The 18,712-nt window shown below is 39.3% G+C and overlaps 1 protein-coding gene across 11 annotated transcripts in view; it reads right to left on the reverse strand.

Annotated features, from left to right (window-relative positions):
- The window catches only part of LOC129780389 (zinc finger CCCH domain-containing protein 13), a 372,838-nt gene that overhangs the window by 251,294 nt on the left and 102,832 nt on the right, over window positions 1–18,712 (reverse strand). For 5 of the 11 annotated variants that reach the window (XM_055788603.1, XM_055788604.1, XM_055788598.1 and 2 more), the window contains one exon: window positions 2,736–2,830. The exons of the other annotated variants lie outside the window; for them this stretch is intronic. The gene's annotated coding sequence lies outside the window, so the exon portion shown is untranslated. The remainder of the gene's footprint in view (window positions 1–2,735; window positions 2,831–18,712) is intronic. 11 annotated transcript variants of the gene reach the window in all.

Consider the following 18,712-nt stretch of genomic DNA (forward strand, 5'->3'; position numbering starts at 1 on the left):
TATAGATTAACGAAATGTTTGCGCCATTAGATTTGAACAGTGTCCATACTCTTGCAAAACATACAACTCAAAAATGCAAAATAGTTGATATCTTAAAATAGGGTTGAAATAAGAACCACCTCCCTCCCCTTCCACCCCTGAATTGCAACGGCCATTCATCACATAAAATTATCGTTTTTTGCCAACTTCGGCATTGAACTAAATACTACAACTCTTCAACTATGTTTTATACTGGTCGGTGAGATTCATGAGTTCTAAAAGAGGGGAAAACAGAGTCCAAATAGGAAGTCTCATTTTTCGACACCTTCCAAATGGTGGTCCTAAACCGACTTCCCCCTGAACCGGACTTCGATTTTTTGCATCGATTCTACTCCCAATTTCCCGGAAATAACATACACCCCTAGTTCTATAGGTAATGGATGAAAGTAACTGACGAGCGGAAAAAGAATATTATCTTGTTTTGACTTCCGGTTTGCTGATGATGGCTCTAAATGACCAACAATGGTGGATACCCCCTAGGATATGGGTATTGGGTGAAAGGTTGAAAACGAACATGGTGGCTTCCGGTTAGTTGAAAACGGCACTAACAGACCGGAAATGAAGTTGAAGGAGTTGAGTTAGACAAGTATTATAGCGAGACAAAAAAAAGTTTTAGAGCGAAATGGCGGTAGTAAAAGAACACATGTACAAACGGAACCTGAAACGGAAACGAAAGTTCGGTAGGTAGTGCCATTTTCGAGATCCAAGGGGCAGTCGGTTCAGGGCCACCGGTCGGATTAGGACAACCTTCTTTTTATTTTCTAGTTTTGTAGCTGATACTGTAGCTGATAGTTATGTTGACTCTTTTCAAAAAGTAAAATGTTTAACTTTTTTTGAGGATTCAAAATATACAATATTGCTTAAATGACCAATGCATTCACACCCACAACGATTCACTACAATCTAAGATGGTGTTGCCCCCAACTTCTTCAAGTTGGCACAAAAATCGTTTATTTCATTTCTCTACGGTTATTCAGTTTTCGAGTTCAACATAGAATTTTATCATCAATGAATCTATGAGACCACTTCTGGTGTCGGATTAAAAATGGACTCGTTTTTTCATCCATACGCATTCCTCTAGGTCGCAATAAGTTCAGATTTGTACGCAGTCATCGCAGACGCAGACCCCTCGCGATAACGGAATTCAGCCAACTTTCCTTCCGAAGGGGCTCAGTGAATGTATCGTTGCATTGAATTCCATAAATTTTGGAGGATTTACAGGATATCCATATCATCGTTGGCAGCGCTTCGACAGTAGCTGGTGAGCGTGCCGAAGCTTGGTGCTGGAATTCGCTCCGGGGGCGGAGGACAATCATGGCGCGTAGAAAATGGCATTCCGAAGGTCCGGTTTAGAGGGCTCCACAGCTGTTGGTGCGCGTTTGGAGAAGAGTTGAGTGACCCAACGGCAGCGTCGTCTTTGTCGCGATGGTAATTTGAGAAGAGTAAGTTATACCCGTCACTGATTTGCATAAGCATTTTACATTTTTATTAGCAGTCGATCGATTGGAGCTAGAGAGCTAGTCATGATTGGGAAGATGCTCGCTAATAAAAGTTTATTTTCCAAAACGTCCTCGTGTCACGTTCCGTACTTCGAACAGAAACAGTAACTGTTTAGCTAGGGGGATAGAGATAGTCCCAGATCGATGCTGATATTATGCAAAAGCCGCTGCTGTTGTGTTTATAGTGATGCTTTATTCCCTCTCCACATGAATATGCGCTACGTGACATGGAGATTTCATTTTGTCCCAAACAGTACACTGTGGGAGAGGCAGTGGACATCAGTTACATCATTGGCATTGTTTGTAGATAGAAGTGCTTCGAATCGTTGATGCTGCTCGATGCAAGGCTTTCGTGGTCAGCACCAAACCATATGATCAACAGCAAGACTGTTTTTTTTCCGGCGCAGTGATTGCTTTTCACTCATATCACGATGTCGCAGCGCTTTTATTGCATCACTGGCGCCTCCACAAAATTAGGTGTATTTCCTTTTCGATTGTTTTAACTTTTCGCATGTTTTGGTCTCAAAGTTCATTCAATGGTTTTATTTTCACCTATTACTGGTCCGTAAGAAAAAACAATGAAATGAAAGGTGTTTTAAATTTGGTTTGTAATTGTAGCTGAAATGCGTCCGAATGTTTCAATTATTCGCTGACACGGTTCATTAGTTCCAAATTGTGTGTTCAGCTTGTGTGGCCCTCAGAAATTATCTCTACGATTCATTTGAACGATACTCAAGAATTGGCTAGCTTTTTCTATGGTAGCCAAATCAACAATAAACGAAACTTGTGTTTCAACACCATCGATTAAAATCCGCGCGAAATGAAAACCTCTGTTCCATTCAATTACAAGCGAGAAATCAACATCCACCGAGCCGTATTGGGCGATGGAATTTCCACAGATTGATTTGATTACGTGACAAGTTGTTGGGATCCCTGCAACAATGTCTCACGCACTTGCCGCAGCGCTCAAGTAGTTGTGCAAGTACAATTGCCCAATGAAAATTCCAATCTACAAACGGAGAATGTCCAGTTGCGAAGGGCAATTGGAGCGAACGGTGGTGGAATGGCAACAAAAGAAGAGAAACAAACATTCAAATAGAATGTAAGGGCTGCCATTTGACTGTCAGTTGAGATTATAAAATTTGCCTTTTCACCTGAAGCTTAAAGAGAACAGTCATCCCTGGGTGTTTAGCGTACCTAATTTAACGGCCGACCGTGCGACTATTCCGGATCCCACTTGGCTAAAGCCACAAGGCCACGCTGCAGTTTCGTCTCAAATTCACTATGCTAACCTGTAAAGAAAAAAAAACAAAAACACCGATAAAACTAGATAAAACCAAATGAAGCAGAAAGGGGCTAAAAACAAAACCTGGTAATTGACTACAACCGAAATGAGAGATACTACTGCTGCACCCAACCAGAGTTGTAGCTATATCAAATTAGCAACCAGTCGCAGACTGCGTATAAAAGTGAAAGCGTAGTAATGAGATTATTGGTTGAAATTGTGGCGGAATGGACTCCCTTCCTTCGTGTGAAGCGCGAAATCGTGGAGGCTGAGGAGAGGAAACTTCACCTGCACTTACAATGTGGCGCGAGGAACATCATGCGGAGAGCCCCTATTTTGATTGGGTTGTTATAATCGCGGTAATGCTACGCGGCGAAAATCTCTCCACTATTTTCCATACAGTGAAGGCGAAATTAAATCAGCAGAGTGGATTAGTATATAGAATGTTGTTTTATGACATACTAAGCTATGGAAGCTTTTTGAATCCAATAGTTAGGCTTACTACGATAATACCTCCGACACATTTTTGTTTGGAATCGTTAGTTTTATAATCGCTTATAAGAAATCAAAATAGATCATTTTTCTGATCATCACTGCAGTGATAAAGCTCGATTCGCCTGAAAGTTGAATTCATTGCAACGTTTTAGTTGGTTTTCTTTGGAATGTATGACAGCAGATTTGTTTGTAAATACACAAAAATCTAACTTACTGTCGACATTGAATTGTTAACATATTAAGGACCGCACGTTTTGGGGCAAACTTGAACGCTTCATTTGTTCCACGAATGAGATCGTTTTCTTCGATATGGATGAGACGAAGGTGAGCCATCGGTAGGCCTTGTTAGATTCTTGGCAAACCTAGGATTTAACTTTCAAGTGTAGAAAACACGGATTATTTCGCGATCTATCCGTAACAGATGGAACGCGAAACACGAGAAATCTCGTGAGCGGTCCGCAATATGTTAAAATGAATTTAAATAGAAATTAATAAAAATAATCATGACCGAATCTCGCTTCCAAGTTCATAGAAATACAAACATCATCACTTTTGTGGTTCTGAGCTCTAATGTAAGTGTCGCATGAGTTGATGCAGTTTTGCGTAGATTCGTCAATTGGTCAAAGATATTTTGTGAAATTTTGTGTTGCAAACAAAATTTCTTGTGCCGAAACGTTGGAAATGTAGCAGAACACATTTAGGGGCTCAACTATGTCGAAAACACGGGTGTATGAATGGTATAAAGCAGGGATGGTCAAACTCTTGGGCATTTCGGGCGATTAACTGTTCAAATGCTAGGCTGCGGTCTACCAACGTTGACTGTATCAAAAAGTATTAGAAAAAGAATGTAGTACTAGATAATAAACCCAAATTTTCAAACTCCTGTACTCGCGCGCTAAAATCATTACTCTCATACTCGTGCACGCTTTCACAGACTGTGCATATCTCTGTAGTTTTGCTATTGTGTATTTTTAGGCGTAATTTGTATTTATTTAAAGTAAAAAAAAATGTAATTAAATGAAAAAACTTCAGAAAATATTTTTTCTTCAACTTAATTCAGTTCAATAATCATTTATTTAAGCTTCCTCAAAACAAAATCTATGTATTGTTGGTCTGTGAGACTATATGCTTTGGTATTGGAGTGTTAATCAAAGAAAAAAACATAGGTCATACTAATAAATATGCAGTAAAACAATATTCTATAAAATAGAAATAATTATTGGTTACAAAACAAACAATCTCATCAATCAATATCATTGATTTTTTGAGGAAATTGTCATTTAAGAACATACATTTGTATTTTGAAAATCGATTGAATCTTATCAAATCGAGTTCTTTCTCGAACGTCAGCGAGTTGCATATTTTGAAACGTTGTCGAAATGTTTCCAAAGCAAAATATCAGGAATGCAACAAGCAAACCAAACAGCTCCAAAAATTATGCCGACAGCTTCCACCGACTTTTTTCCCTTAACCCCTAACGCCTAACGAACAAAATTCTGTTCAACTAGAATTACATAATAGGGCCCAATATTTAATTTTAGAAATTTATAATTTCTTATTCATCACTGTTCTATTTATGACTATATTTCTTGGAAGAAACCTGCACAATTAATTCACATTACTTTTCATACATTTAAAATTAAAATAACAATACTTCATTCGCATTCGCATTTGAAAGTTTCCTTCAAAAATTTAGTTTTTATTGATTTTCGAAACTTTATGCCGGATGTTTCCAGCATTTCAAATTTGACGAATACACTCTGTCCAACTTCTATAAGACCACCCTGAATCTATATCGTTGCAACACAAACAGTTAGAATTTTAACAAGATACATTAATACATTGTTGAATGCTTGGAATAAAGTATATTTAATGTCAATTTCGTTCAAAAGAGTTGTTTGTTTATTTATTGTGCTTAAATATGATAATTTCAGCTGTCCAGTTTCTATAAGGCCATTTCAAAATTCTTAAGTATTATCAATGAAAAATTCAAAACGATCGACTGATTTACATGTCAATAATTGGTAACCTTGCCATTTCGACTTAACTTCGACTTCGACGACCTTGGATATTCATGTTGGAAAACTATTTACCAAATTCTGCTGAACGTATTTCTCGATATTTTTCCATTTTACCGAAATTGCGACCTTGAGCTCTTTAATCGTGTTGTAAAGTTTTCCCTCAGTGTAGATTCTGCGTACAAGGATTCCCCCTAAGATTTTCAACAGGATTCAAGTCTGGAGAGCGAGCCGGTCAGTCCAAAAAATTGAGTTTTTGATCCTTAATCCATTGCTTAGTTTCCTTGCTGGTATGAATAGTAGCATTGTTTTGCTGGAATGTAAATTTTTTGTGACGATATCCACGCAAAAACGGTGGGAGAGAGAATGCCAGAACATATATGTAATCCTTGAATGATATGGATGCTATTTTGAGCCTTCCGGTTGCACAGAATCCAGCCCAAACCATGCACGAGTCTCCATCAAAATTCCTGGTTGAAAAATACTGTTTCTTTTTCTGTAATCCACGCCAGTACCCGTTGAAACCATCAGGTCCATCCAAATTGAACTTTTTTCGTCAGTGAAGATAACCTATACATTGGAAAACTTTTCGTTGAGGTATATAACAAAATGTATGTTTTGAAAACATTCTTTGTCATGACATATCTTGCCCCACTGTCGGTTCATGTGAGCTTTGCCAAAATTCAGACATCTTCTGATGTGAGATGGTGTAAGATGAGGAGTTTTAACCTTCAAGCCCTCTTTTTGTGAGGATTTTTTACCAAAACTTGACGAATTGTCGACCGAGCAGTTAAGTAGTTGAAATATTGCTTTATTTGCACATGCAATGTTAAGGTATTCGAACCTGTTCTAGCTATTCTCCGCTCATCCCGGTCAGAGAGCTTCGATTTACGTGGAACTCTCTCCCTTTTACCATATTTGAGGATTCGCCAAATAATTGAGCACTACTTGATGAAATCGTCCAATCCGACGAGAAATTTCTCTGATATCAAAATTTTCTTGTTGAAATAGATCAATCGATCCATGTCTTTCTTCTCTCTCCGTGAGGACTTTTCCCTTCCCTTTTGCCAGCTTTAATTGACCAAAACACCTAAAACAACGGAAAATGTAACAGGTCTTATAGAAACTTGACAGTTGAAAATACGAAAACATTCGTTTACGCTCAGCGCTTGCACACACACATATGAAAATCATGCAGTGTATGGTAGTCACCAATAGCTACACACTAGAATATAAATTGAAGCATTGTTTGTTTACAATGACACAAAGCAGCAAGATTATCACCTGGTCTTATAGAAGTTGGACAGAATGTAGTTGAAATTGTTCCTAGTGACAGTTTTCTGCTTTATTACAAGTTATGGTCGAACAGCTGGATGTATAACTAACTTAAATAACTAACGATCTGCGAAATATTTGAACGGTTATTTTGTTGAAGAAATATTTACTCTTACAACAAATATGTTTTATGGAGGTTAGCATAAACACCTTATAAAATAATCACGGCAAAAGTTGGAGTCCATTGCATTTGCAGGTGACATTATCCTAGATCCGCTGACGGGTGCATACGAATCAACAATCATCAGCATAGATCGCTACAAACGAATCGAAACCGGAACAAAACACATCAGAGTCGATCAAAAGTGAAGGAAAAGATGACTGTTTTCGATATCCGAGGTGTTGTCCATTCGGAATTCTGTCGAAAGGGCCAAACGATCAATTAAGATTACTTTGGCGTTATGAAGCGTTTAAGAGAGAAAATTCGTCGCAAACGTCCAGATTTGTGGAAGGATAACATGTGGATAGCATTTTCTTCAAAAACACACATTCCCGGCATACATTTGACGGAATGTATTACTTTTTTCATTTGTTGGAATTTTTCGAATGATGATGTGACTTGTACGAGAAGTATTTTACCCAGAAAACGATATTGTTGACTCTAAAAATTAATTCTTTATGAAAATTTTGGTGATTCAGAAAAGAAACATTGGTGTTGCTGAATTCGATTTTCGTATGATTATGATGAACTTTTATTCTATTCCTATATAATTTGGCAATTCATTCTCACTTCCTATCGATACCTTCTTCTTATTGGTTTGTTCTTTTTACCCTTTGTACTTAAACGTTCATTCGTCAGGGATGTTTTGGTGAAGATGATGATATTGTTTGGAATTAAAGAGGATTTAACATTTTTCAGTTCATTCGCCTCTAGCCTTGAAAAAGGCCAACTGAGTGGCCTACTCCGCCTAAACCCTCGGCCTTGAGAAAAGCCATTTTGAACGTCCTAACCGCCTCCATCGACTGACCATCGAGCTGGATGACTGTTGAATCGTGAATGATGCTTTGGTTGTTGTTCTTGTCTAGAATTATTTATTTATAATGATACTACATCCCATTGAGAGATTAGATCTTCTTCACAATTTTTCGCCAATAGTCCCGATCCATGGCTGCAGTTCTCCAACTCCCGGCTGCACCGATTCTTGCCAAGTCCTGCTCCACCTGGGCCAACCACCACGCTCGCTGGGCTCCTCTCCTTCTTGTTCCTACCGGATTCGATGCGAACACCATCTTTGCAGGGCTGCTGTCCGGCAATCTTGCAACATGCCCTGCCCATCGCACTCGTCCAGCCTTTGCGACTTTCTGAATGCTGTGTTCGCCGTAGAGTTGCGCCAGTTCGTGGTTCATTCTCCTTCTCCATAATCCGCTTTCCTGTACACCACCGTATATTGTTCTGAGCACTCGGCGTTCGAAAACTCCAAGCGCTTGTGAGTCCTCTTCAAGCATCGTCCATGCTTCGTGCCCATAGAGAACAACCGGTCGAATTAGGGATTTGTACATGGTACACTTCGTACGGGGTCGGAGTTTGTTGGACCTAGAATTATACAGACTTTTAACTCAGTTCATTCGCATCTAGCCATGAAAAAGGCTTATCTCTCAGCCAGATCGTCTCTGTGGATGCTCTCGTCGCCTCTACCGGCTGGTTGCTAGCTGAATGATTGTTGGACTGTGAATGATGTTTTGGCGAATGAATGATGTTTTGTGCTATCAAAATTATGTATATGATAGGGAATGCATAGCGTGCACATATGCTCATTCTATATCACAGATTTCTTTATCGAGCACATGACAGTTCCTTAATATGAGGTTCATTCAATAAGATGAACAACGAGGAACGACACTTAAAAGATGCAAAATTCCAAAAATCCCCATTTTTATTTAATAATTGTTCAATAGTTTGTTCTAAAAAATAATTATTTTTTTTAGTATATTACTGTGCGTCAATCGATTGATGCAAACGTTTCGGTGATCTGTCGAAAAATTGTTATTAGCGTTCCGAAAAACAAGTAGTAAATTCATAGTTCATAATGTTGCATAATGTTGTATAATGTAAGCGAAATAAACAAACTAAAACTTGCATTGAGCGGCGCAAACCAAACCAAAGCACCAAAGCAGTAAAATTTCCCAATTAACTTTCAGCATTAAAATATACTGTTGATTGAACGCTACCTAGAGCGAAATAGAATTACTGAACCTATTGAATATCCAAGTAGTCATTCAGTATCAAAATTACATCTCCAACACTCCCAAAACCATCATTCCCAATGAAATTATCTACAAATTGTACTACACGTTGCATTCAAAAAGTTCCGGGACTACCGCACGCTAAAATCGGGAAGTGGCGATATCTCTGATCCAACGCGCGAACTATTTTCCGCCAACTTCTGGACAGCTACCGTTTCTACCGTGAACGGCTATTTCGATGCTGTAGCTAGTTTTGGCTGGTAAAAATAAAGCCAGAATTAGACGTTGTCAGTTACTCGGTTGCGAGTAAACGTCAAACGATCCGAAAAAATACGAACGCACTCATACCACGAAATTTGACACTTCATTTGTATGTATGGAGATACTCGTCCGTTTAAAAACCAAAAACTTTGATATAGCTCGGCTGTGAGTAGCCCCATACATACAAATCAAATGGTAAATTTCTTGGTATGGGTGCGTTCGTAATTCTTCTGATCATTTGACGTTTACTCGCAACCGAGTAACTGAAAACGTCTAAACCCGGCTTAACGCAGTGTTTTTTTGCCACGTCACAATTTTAATTATGGAGCAGAGAACCGCCATCAAATTTTGTGCCTCCAGGGCAAACAGTGAATACGGTCTTCAACCATGTGTCCTGGAACGATTATTGGCACGGATAGGGCGCGTGCGGCCCGACCAGTACCGATCTGAAGAATGGATTTGACCCGCGATTTTGGTAGCGCAGTTTCTAGCCAAACGAAAGGTGACTGTCATCACCCATCCCCCCTATTCTCCGAACCTCACCCCGGCATACTTTTTCTTGTTTCCCAAGCGAAAGAACGCTTTGGAAGGGGACCGTTTCGACGATGTTCCAGACATTCAACGAAATGTGACGCGTATTATGAACCGGCTGAGCAGGTTAAACGCGCCTTCCACGACACCTCTACGAACATTCAAAAAATTTGTGTGCAAAGAGAAGGCCTATGTATAGAAAAGTTTTCTTTGTTTTAAAAAATTGTCCCGGAACTTTTTGAATGTACTGTGTATGCAGCACCAGTCACAGAAAGGCAACAGAAAATCTGAGCCAAATCGATTGTGTGGTGACAGCGGAGGTACTGGTAACTACCGCGAAACAAATTTGTATCTTCAGTTTTCAACTGAAGAACACAGCTCTCTCCGCTGAAAAATACCTGCAAGTTGACGCCACTTTCAAACAGAAACAATGCACGAATTCTCAAAAATTGAACCATCGATCGGAAGAAATCCCAATTAAAACCAAAACCCTTCATTCATATAAGCTCTCTACCGGTAAAAAAATTATATTACATCCAAATGCTTGGATTTTTTTTTCAAATAAATCTTCAGTGAATGTTTTGGTGACCCTGAAAAGAAACGGTAGTTTTATGAAAGCATCTGAAGATAGTTAGTGCATGACTTATTCTTATTCTCGCTGACCATTTGTGGGTATTTGTGTTATGCATGTAATACATCTCTTTTTCTAGACACACACTCTGCAGCCACAAGCAATTCTGTAGTTTTACCACCATCACCATTGATCACATTTTCAATCATACACAAACATTCTCCACCTAACGGTATAAAAACCGATGCGAAGTATCTTTTCAGCGAGTTTTCACCTAGGATTTGAGAAAAAAATATATAAAAAAACAGAATCGAATTCGGTTGGACATCTTTCATTCGCAACTATTACTCCGAATCGATTCCGCATCAAAGGCCGTTGCTGCCATCCAGTCGCTAGCGCTCGAAAACTGATGAATCGTCGAAGGGGCGATTATGTTTGGTTCCACCAGTGCTATTATTCCACATTTGTTAATCACCTCTAATTTATCTTTGGCAACGCATGAAAACAACACAAATGTGCGCGTGATGCAAAAGTACAAAAATACTCTCTACCAGACGGCATGAAAATCGAAGCGATGCCTCAACCGAATAAAATTGTATCACTGTGTATGTTAGACCGATAGCGCATTCGTTCAGATTTTGACGGGAATATTGAAGCTCGTTTGCTGCTGCTGCTGACGACGTTAACATATTGTTGCTGCCCCTGAGGTTATTGCAGTAGATATTGCTGCTTTTCTACCGCTGATGCTGATTTTAGATTTGATTACTCCGCTCCTGCTTCTATGATTTCATTCATAATTCTAAATTCCAGATAAGGATTATAAATTGTAGTTCCTTATTTTTAGTTCAAGACTTTAATAACCAGCAAATATTGACAATTTGTTATGATTCAATCAACAAACAGACAGAAATAGAAAGTCCATTACACACTCGTGAAAAAAAAAACCACATAACACAAAACCGAAGCCAAACAAAAAAATCGCGAATCATACCCAACCAACTAACGACAATCATATTTTAAACAAATTTATGACCTGGGTTCATTCAAGCGTCAGAAATTTTTATTTACTTCCGTCAGGGCGTAATAAAACGTTGAAAAATCTTGAATTTTTACGCACCCAGTTTAGGTTAGCTGGTTACGACAGAAAGGAAATACTCCATTCCAATCCAACTTTCTTATCACTCATTGGGAGCCGAAATATCCAAATTGACTGGTTGCCTTCATGTGATGTAGAAAAAAAAGATTAATGGCTTCGCTGGATTTGCGTTCGAATTGCTTCAGGGTTTCTCGCGTGTGTCTGTGTGCCCTGACAGAAGTTGTGTAACATTTTTTTTCTGAATTCGTTTAACTTGCCAAATGAAAAGGAGGAATATAAGATTAATTTGTTTTTAATCCTAGAATTATATCTTAGTGGGACTGTTTTCGGTATTGTATTAAAATATTCATACATACATAGAAGTGCCAAAATTCATATAAGAATTGAACCGAGGCTTCTGCGGTGACCATATCCTTGATGGAGAAACAGATGATCGAAAATTTCTCCAACACCAATTAGCACAACTTTTTCACACTGAAAATAAACTAATGATTTTCTCACCTGTACAAAAACTAATTAGAAAGCCTCATGGCCTAAGCCATGAGATAGGCGAAAAACTCGAAACGGTGCGATAGCCCTTAGCTATCGATGCTATGCATCTCGTTATTCGCTCGTAACGAGCTCTGAATCCGTACGGTTAGTGAATCGTTCGATGTTGACACGTTTGAAATATAAAAAAAATAATCCTATAATTTAAAACTTGAGTTTGACAGTCACAAGTTCTTCGATTCATCGAAGGGCTGCGGAGCATTTTGCGAGCATTAATGTAACTATGGTTTTATGCAAATTATTAGGAAACTTTCTTTTCAGGAATTTTCCTTCATCCAATCGTTATTTACATGGGAATTTCGACGGCAATTGATGATGCCCATAACGGACAAAGCTGGCCCTATCCTATACTCAATGGGGAAAAGGGTAAATGATGGCTCGAATAATATCCATATACAAATGATGATGATAACTACCGTCTCTCTGCTTGTTATGGAGATGGTCACGATGTGCCAATTATATAGAATGTGGCAATTTATCGAACTGCGTTCAGCGAATAGATACATACGATTTGCATAAGCGTGTTATCGTGGGAACGCCAAACATTCGCATGTACCATTAAACATTTGAGGCTTCCAGATAAGCGAAACCGGTTCTAATCTCGTTATCCACCCAATTATCCCCCGTTCGCATCGTCCAAAGTGTTCCCTCATGATCCATTTTGGCAGGGGGAAGATACAAATGGTTGCTACATTTTCCTTCCCAATTATGCTGCGGCTGTGACAGCCTTCCGTAGGTCCGTTCTCCAAGGCGATGTCATCTCCACGTGGCGTAAAGGTTTAGAGATCCGCATACACATACGCACTACACACGTAGTATAAATATTCAAGGTATGTGTCCTTCGGAGGAATTTCCTCTGTCGAATATGACCCAATCGGCAGACTCAATCAGTGTGCAAACAAAGGAGGAGCCGTTTCTCGGAATAATTCCAAGATATTGATACATACATAGAGAGAAGTTTGACACGGACACGCATACGCATTTTTTAGGTTGGGGAATAAGAAATCCATTATTTTCACGAGAACAAGACTTTATCAAGTAAACGTTTTTAGGTCAAATATGCACCGTTTTGTTCGATAACTTGAGACCATTTCTCCTGTTGTCAAAAAAATATGACCGGCGATTTTGGTAAGCTTCTCTCGATGCGATTTTTCACAAACATAATACAGGATTCGAAATCGTTTTACAAAATCCTTATTCAATCGACTTTTTGTACAATGTTTAGCTGCTGGGCAATCGTTACAGTGCATATATGATGGTAGCACTTGGTCATTTTATATTATTCCATCGACATCTTTGGCATCGAAAATACTAAAACGAAACCGACTACAGCCATCTATCGGATAAATAGTGGATTTCTTTTTCCCCAACTTAATACTATTCGAGAAATGATATCCAATAAGATAGTTGCTCTGCTAAGCACGCTGAAAAAATGAAAACGAAAATTTGAATTGACAATTTCACTGTGAAATTTGGAATCAAATCGGTCATAAAAAATGTCTGAAAAAAGAAAACTCTGAATCAAAATACTTATTTCTCTGTGTCCCAAACTTCAAGCAAGTTTGTTCCGTTACACACATATATTTCCAGCAGGAGCCCCCGAGGAAGCAACATACAAATCAACGCTGCCAAAAAGCACGCCACTTCTGGGACCGATATAGATAACTCGGTTTATTTCACCAATTGCCTGTATCCCGGGCAGCAAGGGGGCCTTTCGCTGGGACACGAGGACGGAACAGTGATATCCTCTCGCAGCAATAGATAACATGTTACGTTCAGCATATGGGCCGGAGGGTGACAGAGACAGTATTCGTTCCTTGCTGCTCCCAGAATCTGGTAAGTGGCTCTTCCCTCCACCCAAACTCCCTCCCATCGTAGACATGGAGGCTTCCAGATGGATTGCCCCAAGACTCCGAAAGACAAAACTTAATGACGCATGAGGATATTTATTCTCTGGATGTTCCGCTTCCGCAGTAGTACGTTGCTATGATAGCAACAGCTCTGATAAGCATGGCAGTAGAAGGACTGCCACTGTATTGTATTTTCATAGTATGAAGGGTGGCAATTTGATGCGATCCCGACCAAATGTAATTACCGATGTAGTGTATGGAAGACTAAAAGAACGCAAAATGTATAAGGGAACAAATACATCAACTAGGCTCGAAAAAACCGGGACACGAAAGTAAAAAAGAATCATTGAAAAAATACATCTTCTTCCAACCTGATGCAATATACACTCAATTTTTGTGGTTCACAAAATAATCCTTCAGCACACACTGAGCACTCAGTGTGTCGTAATTCAGCTTAGAACGAATTTTGCTCCCAAAATACCCGAAAATTCGCGTGTTTTAACAAATATGAATTAACTGTTCCCATGAGAAAACTGTCTTGCTCCAAAGTAATGCATGCATTGAAAAAAAAAGGACTAATATCAAATGGCGATGAAAACAGAAACTACAAAATATAATTCAATGGACCAAATTGTCCTTAAGTCATACGTTTATCAAGCCTTCTGCAAAAATTCTTTGACACCCTTATTGGTATATTTGCAGCAGTCATGACAGAAACATTCAATCAATTACACTCGATGCTTTGTTCGTACTACCAGTCTAACCTCGGAGCCAAAAAGATGGACATCGTGAGGCACTTCGTGTCTGCCGAGTATATCCGATTCGGCATTTACAATATCCACTGCCTTCTGAAGAAAAGGGAGAGCGCTCATCGGAGGCCTGGCTCCAGCCGCCCGACGGTACTGCACTACCGTAAAGTTCAGCAGAAGCTGAAGAGGAAAACCAAGAGCAATGTGGCCTCATCGCAACTTTTTCCCATCTTCCTGGCAATTCACGGATCCCTTTGCGGAAATAATCGGCCGGTTTGTCAGCTAACCACGAATCGAACCAATTTTTGACTTCATCAAAATTGGAGAAATGCTGGTCAACCATCGATCGAAATAAGTAGTAATCGGACGGAGCAATGTCTGGTGAATACGGCGGGTGGGATAAGACCTCCCATTTCAGCGTTTCCAAGTATGTTTTGACCAGTTTCGCGACATACGATCGAGCATTGTCGTGCTGCAAAATAACTTTATCGTGTCTTTGCTCGTATTGTGGCCGTTTTTCCTTCAGTACACGGCTCTAACGCATCAATTGCCGTCGGTAGAGGTCCCCCGTAATGGTTTCATTCGATTTTAGCAGCTCATAGTACACCAAACCCAGCTGGTCCCACCAAATAGACAGCATTACTCTCTGGCCGTGAATATTCCGCGCGGCCGTCGATGTTGATGCATGGCCGGAGTATACATACGTTGCCCGACGTTTAGAATTGTCGTAATGGACCCACTTTTCCAACCCTTCCTTTTATGCCGTTGGAGCAGTTGTTCGCATGTGAAAAACGGCGTTCGACGTCTCGTGGCTTTAATTCATACTGCATTTCTATCTGCATTTCCTATCTTTCGTATCATTCCCATTACTTTTGAACGGTCGGATATGATTTGCTGAGCTGCTCCAAGTGTATCTGCAAGTTCTTGTTGCGTTTGTGACGGATCTTGGTCGAGTAAGCCTCCAATTCTTCATCCTCAAACTTTTTTGGGCACCCGAAACGTTCTTCCAAGTCAAAATTGCCACTTTTAAACCGTGCAAACCACGTCTGACACGTTCGCTCAGTATAAGCATGGTCACCATAAACTTCCACCAAAATGCGATGACTTTCCGCAGCTTTTCTCTTTATATTGAAGTAATGAAGTAACATTCCCCGCAAAAACACTCTCATTGGTACGAAAATCGACATATTCAAAGAGGCAAAAAACTATGTTGTTTACGCTTCAACTTTTTGACATATACTGAAAAAGACGCGCAATGACAGTAGCTTTCCAACGAATGTCTGGAAATTTGATTCACTGGAATAATAATCAAGTTACGCCACCTGTTGTAAAACCGAAGAAACTTACCAGTACACCTAATTGTAAAAAATGACACACCGTTAAAAATTTTAGTCAAAAATTGGAAAACAAGGAACTCAACACATGTCCTCTTCGATTTTTTATGCATATTTATTAAAAACCATTTCAATTTGACAAAGTTAAACGTAGTGCCGTGTCAGTTTTATGAAAATATGAGTTTTCAAAAGTTTATAAAATGCCAATGCTTTATGAAATCGTATCCATTTGAGAAAAGTGATATAAACAATACAACCTGCACGCGAACTAATCTAAAAAACAATAGTTTTTCCCCTAGGACTAACCGTTCTAGAGCTATAACAAATTTTATATAATGAAAATCATTTTCATGATTGATTGATTGATTGATTTTTTTTTGGATTTTAGCCTCTATACTTTAAAACTACAAAGTTCTCTCGCCTCTAGTCTTGAAAAGGCCTATTAGAAGATCAATCAATGGAGGGTCATGAAATGAAATCCCCGGTCAATCACTCAGTAAGCGGACGCGCAAAATTCATGGCTACGGAGACCCTCATATCCGTGAAATAATGTTGCTGGGCATCACGACTAAGATTTCGACATCATATAGAAATCAATCGATACCATGATATAAAATAGGTTATATCTCAAGAATGGTTAGACCTAATATGAAACGTTATATATAGTTTTTCATGTAAAATCGCCTTCCATTTTTTATATTACTATTATTATCTTTATATTAGGCTATCAAAAAAGTCCTGCGGTATTTTTTTTTTGAATTTTCATTTGTTCATAAAATTAGTTACAATCATCTGTTTTAAGTCAAATATGCGCCGTTTTGTTCGATGACTTGTTCCCAACGAGATGCCAACTTCATAATACCCCTGTTATAGAAGCTCGCTTCCTTATTGGCAAAAAATTCGGATAGCCAATTTTCACAGGCCTCTTTTGTGGCTAACTTCTGACTACCTAGCTCGTTCGCCATGGACAAAAACAGGTGGTAGTCACTTGGTGCAAGGTCCGGACTATACGGCGGATGCAAAAGAACCTCCCATCCGAGCTCCCGGAGCTTCTGGCGCGTCACCAAAGAAGTGTGTGGCCTGGCGTTGTCCTGATGGAAGACAATGCGGCCTCTGTTTATCAAAGATGGCCTCTTCTTCATGAGTGCTACCTTCAAGCGGTCCAGTTGTTGGCAGTACAGGTCCGAATTGAGCGTTTGGCCATAGGGAAGCAGCTCATAATAGATTATTCCTTGACAATCCCACCAAACACACAGCAGAACCTTCCTGGCCGTTAATGAGGGCTTGGCCACCATCTGAGCCGCTTCAGCGGGCTTCGACCATGACCGTTTGCGCTTCACGTTGTCGTAAGTGACCCACTTTTCATCGCCAGTCACCATCCGCTTCAGAAACGGGTCGATTTTGTTGCGATTCAGCAGCGATTCACATGCGTCGATACGGTCAAAGATGTTTTTTTGCGTCAACGTGTGTGGCACCCATACATCGAGCTTCTTTGTGAATCCAAGCTTCTTCAAATGGTTAATAACGGTTTGATGACTTATCCCCAGCTCTTGGCCGATGTTACGGCTGCTACTATGCCGGTCTTTCTCGGCTAATTCAGCGATTTTGTCGCAATTTTCGACGACAGGCAATTTTCGACGACAGACCTCTACACCAGAACGAAAACGTTGAAACCATCGTTGTGCGGTGGAAATGGAAACTGTATCGGGTCCATAAACTGCACGAATTTTATTGGCAGCTTGAGATGCATTTTTGCCTTTGTCATAGTAGTACTGTAAAATATGTCGGATTTTCTCTTTATTTTGCTCCATATTTGCGACACTATAACTCACGAACGACTTAACCAAACAAAACACTGTCCAGGACTATATTATAGCGCGCAAAAATACCTTTCCAACAAGCTATAGTATGACTCGATACAATGAATACAACTAGAACTACGCGCTTACGACACCTCGCGGAAATACCGCAGGACTTTTTTGACAGCCTAATATTATATTACTTTTCTGGAATAGTCATAATTTTGCAAAGGATTGGACTTTCATAATTGAAAAAAAAACTCATTTCTTCACAAGGCCCCACTATACGTCAAATTTCGTTAAATTGAGAGGTTTTTGTAACAGGGGCATGTTTCGAGTTATAAAAATTTATGAGTAAGATTTTTACCGGTGTTTCAAAAATGTTATTTTTCCTAACCAGTTCATTGATTTTCCATCAACTTTGCTGTATATGTACAACATTTCAAAAAAATTGGAACGGTATATATTCGAAGGAAGCAAATGAAGAAGTTAATGTTCCCTACATCTCTCCTGAAACTATAAACGGTTGTATCAGGGTGCCAATGAAAATGGTCATCTCAAATTAAAAAAAAATCGAGTTAAAGTTACCCTATAGAAAATGTTCACCATCTCGAAAAAACTCCCTATGCAACATATCGGCTCAATCGGACTTTAAAGAGAGTGGCCCAAAGTGGTCAAAGTTAAAGTTTTTTGAAAATCGATGTATTACCCAAGGGAGTAAGGAAAATCGGGGTTTTCAAAAAAAAATTATGCCAAATGCCTTAAAATGTCTTAATTTCATAAAACGTCGAGATTTACTGTCATTTCGAAAAAAAATAGTCAAAAATCGACATTCTGGGACTTTTTTTTTGTATTCGAAGCAAAACGAATGGTTTAGGTTGTCAATGAAAATGATTCTCTCGATTTTTAAAATGGAACTGCGTGCGAAATGTTGATTTACACGATCAAATACCCAATGCAAAATATTAGCTCAATCGGATTCATTTACTAGTGACGCAGACGTTAAAAATTCAGTTTTTTGAAAGCCGAATAATTACCGGAAATCGGAGTTTTGAATTTTATTTTGATGCCAAATGTCATTGCACTCGGTCGTTTTGCCATCTGATAAGTCGATGTT

The sequence above is a fragment of the Toxorhynchites rutilus genome, chromosome 3 (genome assembly GCF_029784135.1).
Source record: "Toxorhynchites rutilus septentrionalis strain SRP chromosome 3, ASM2978413v1, whole genome shotgun sequence".
In the NCBI taxonomy this organism is placed as follows: Eukaryota; Metazoa; Arthropoda; class Insecta; order Diptera; family Culicidae; genus Toxorhynchites; species Toxorhynchites rutilus.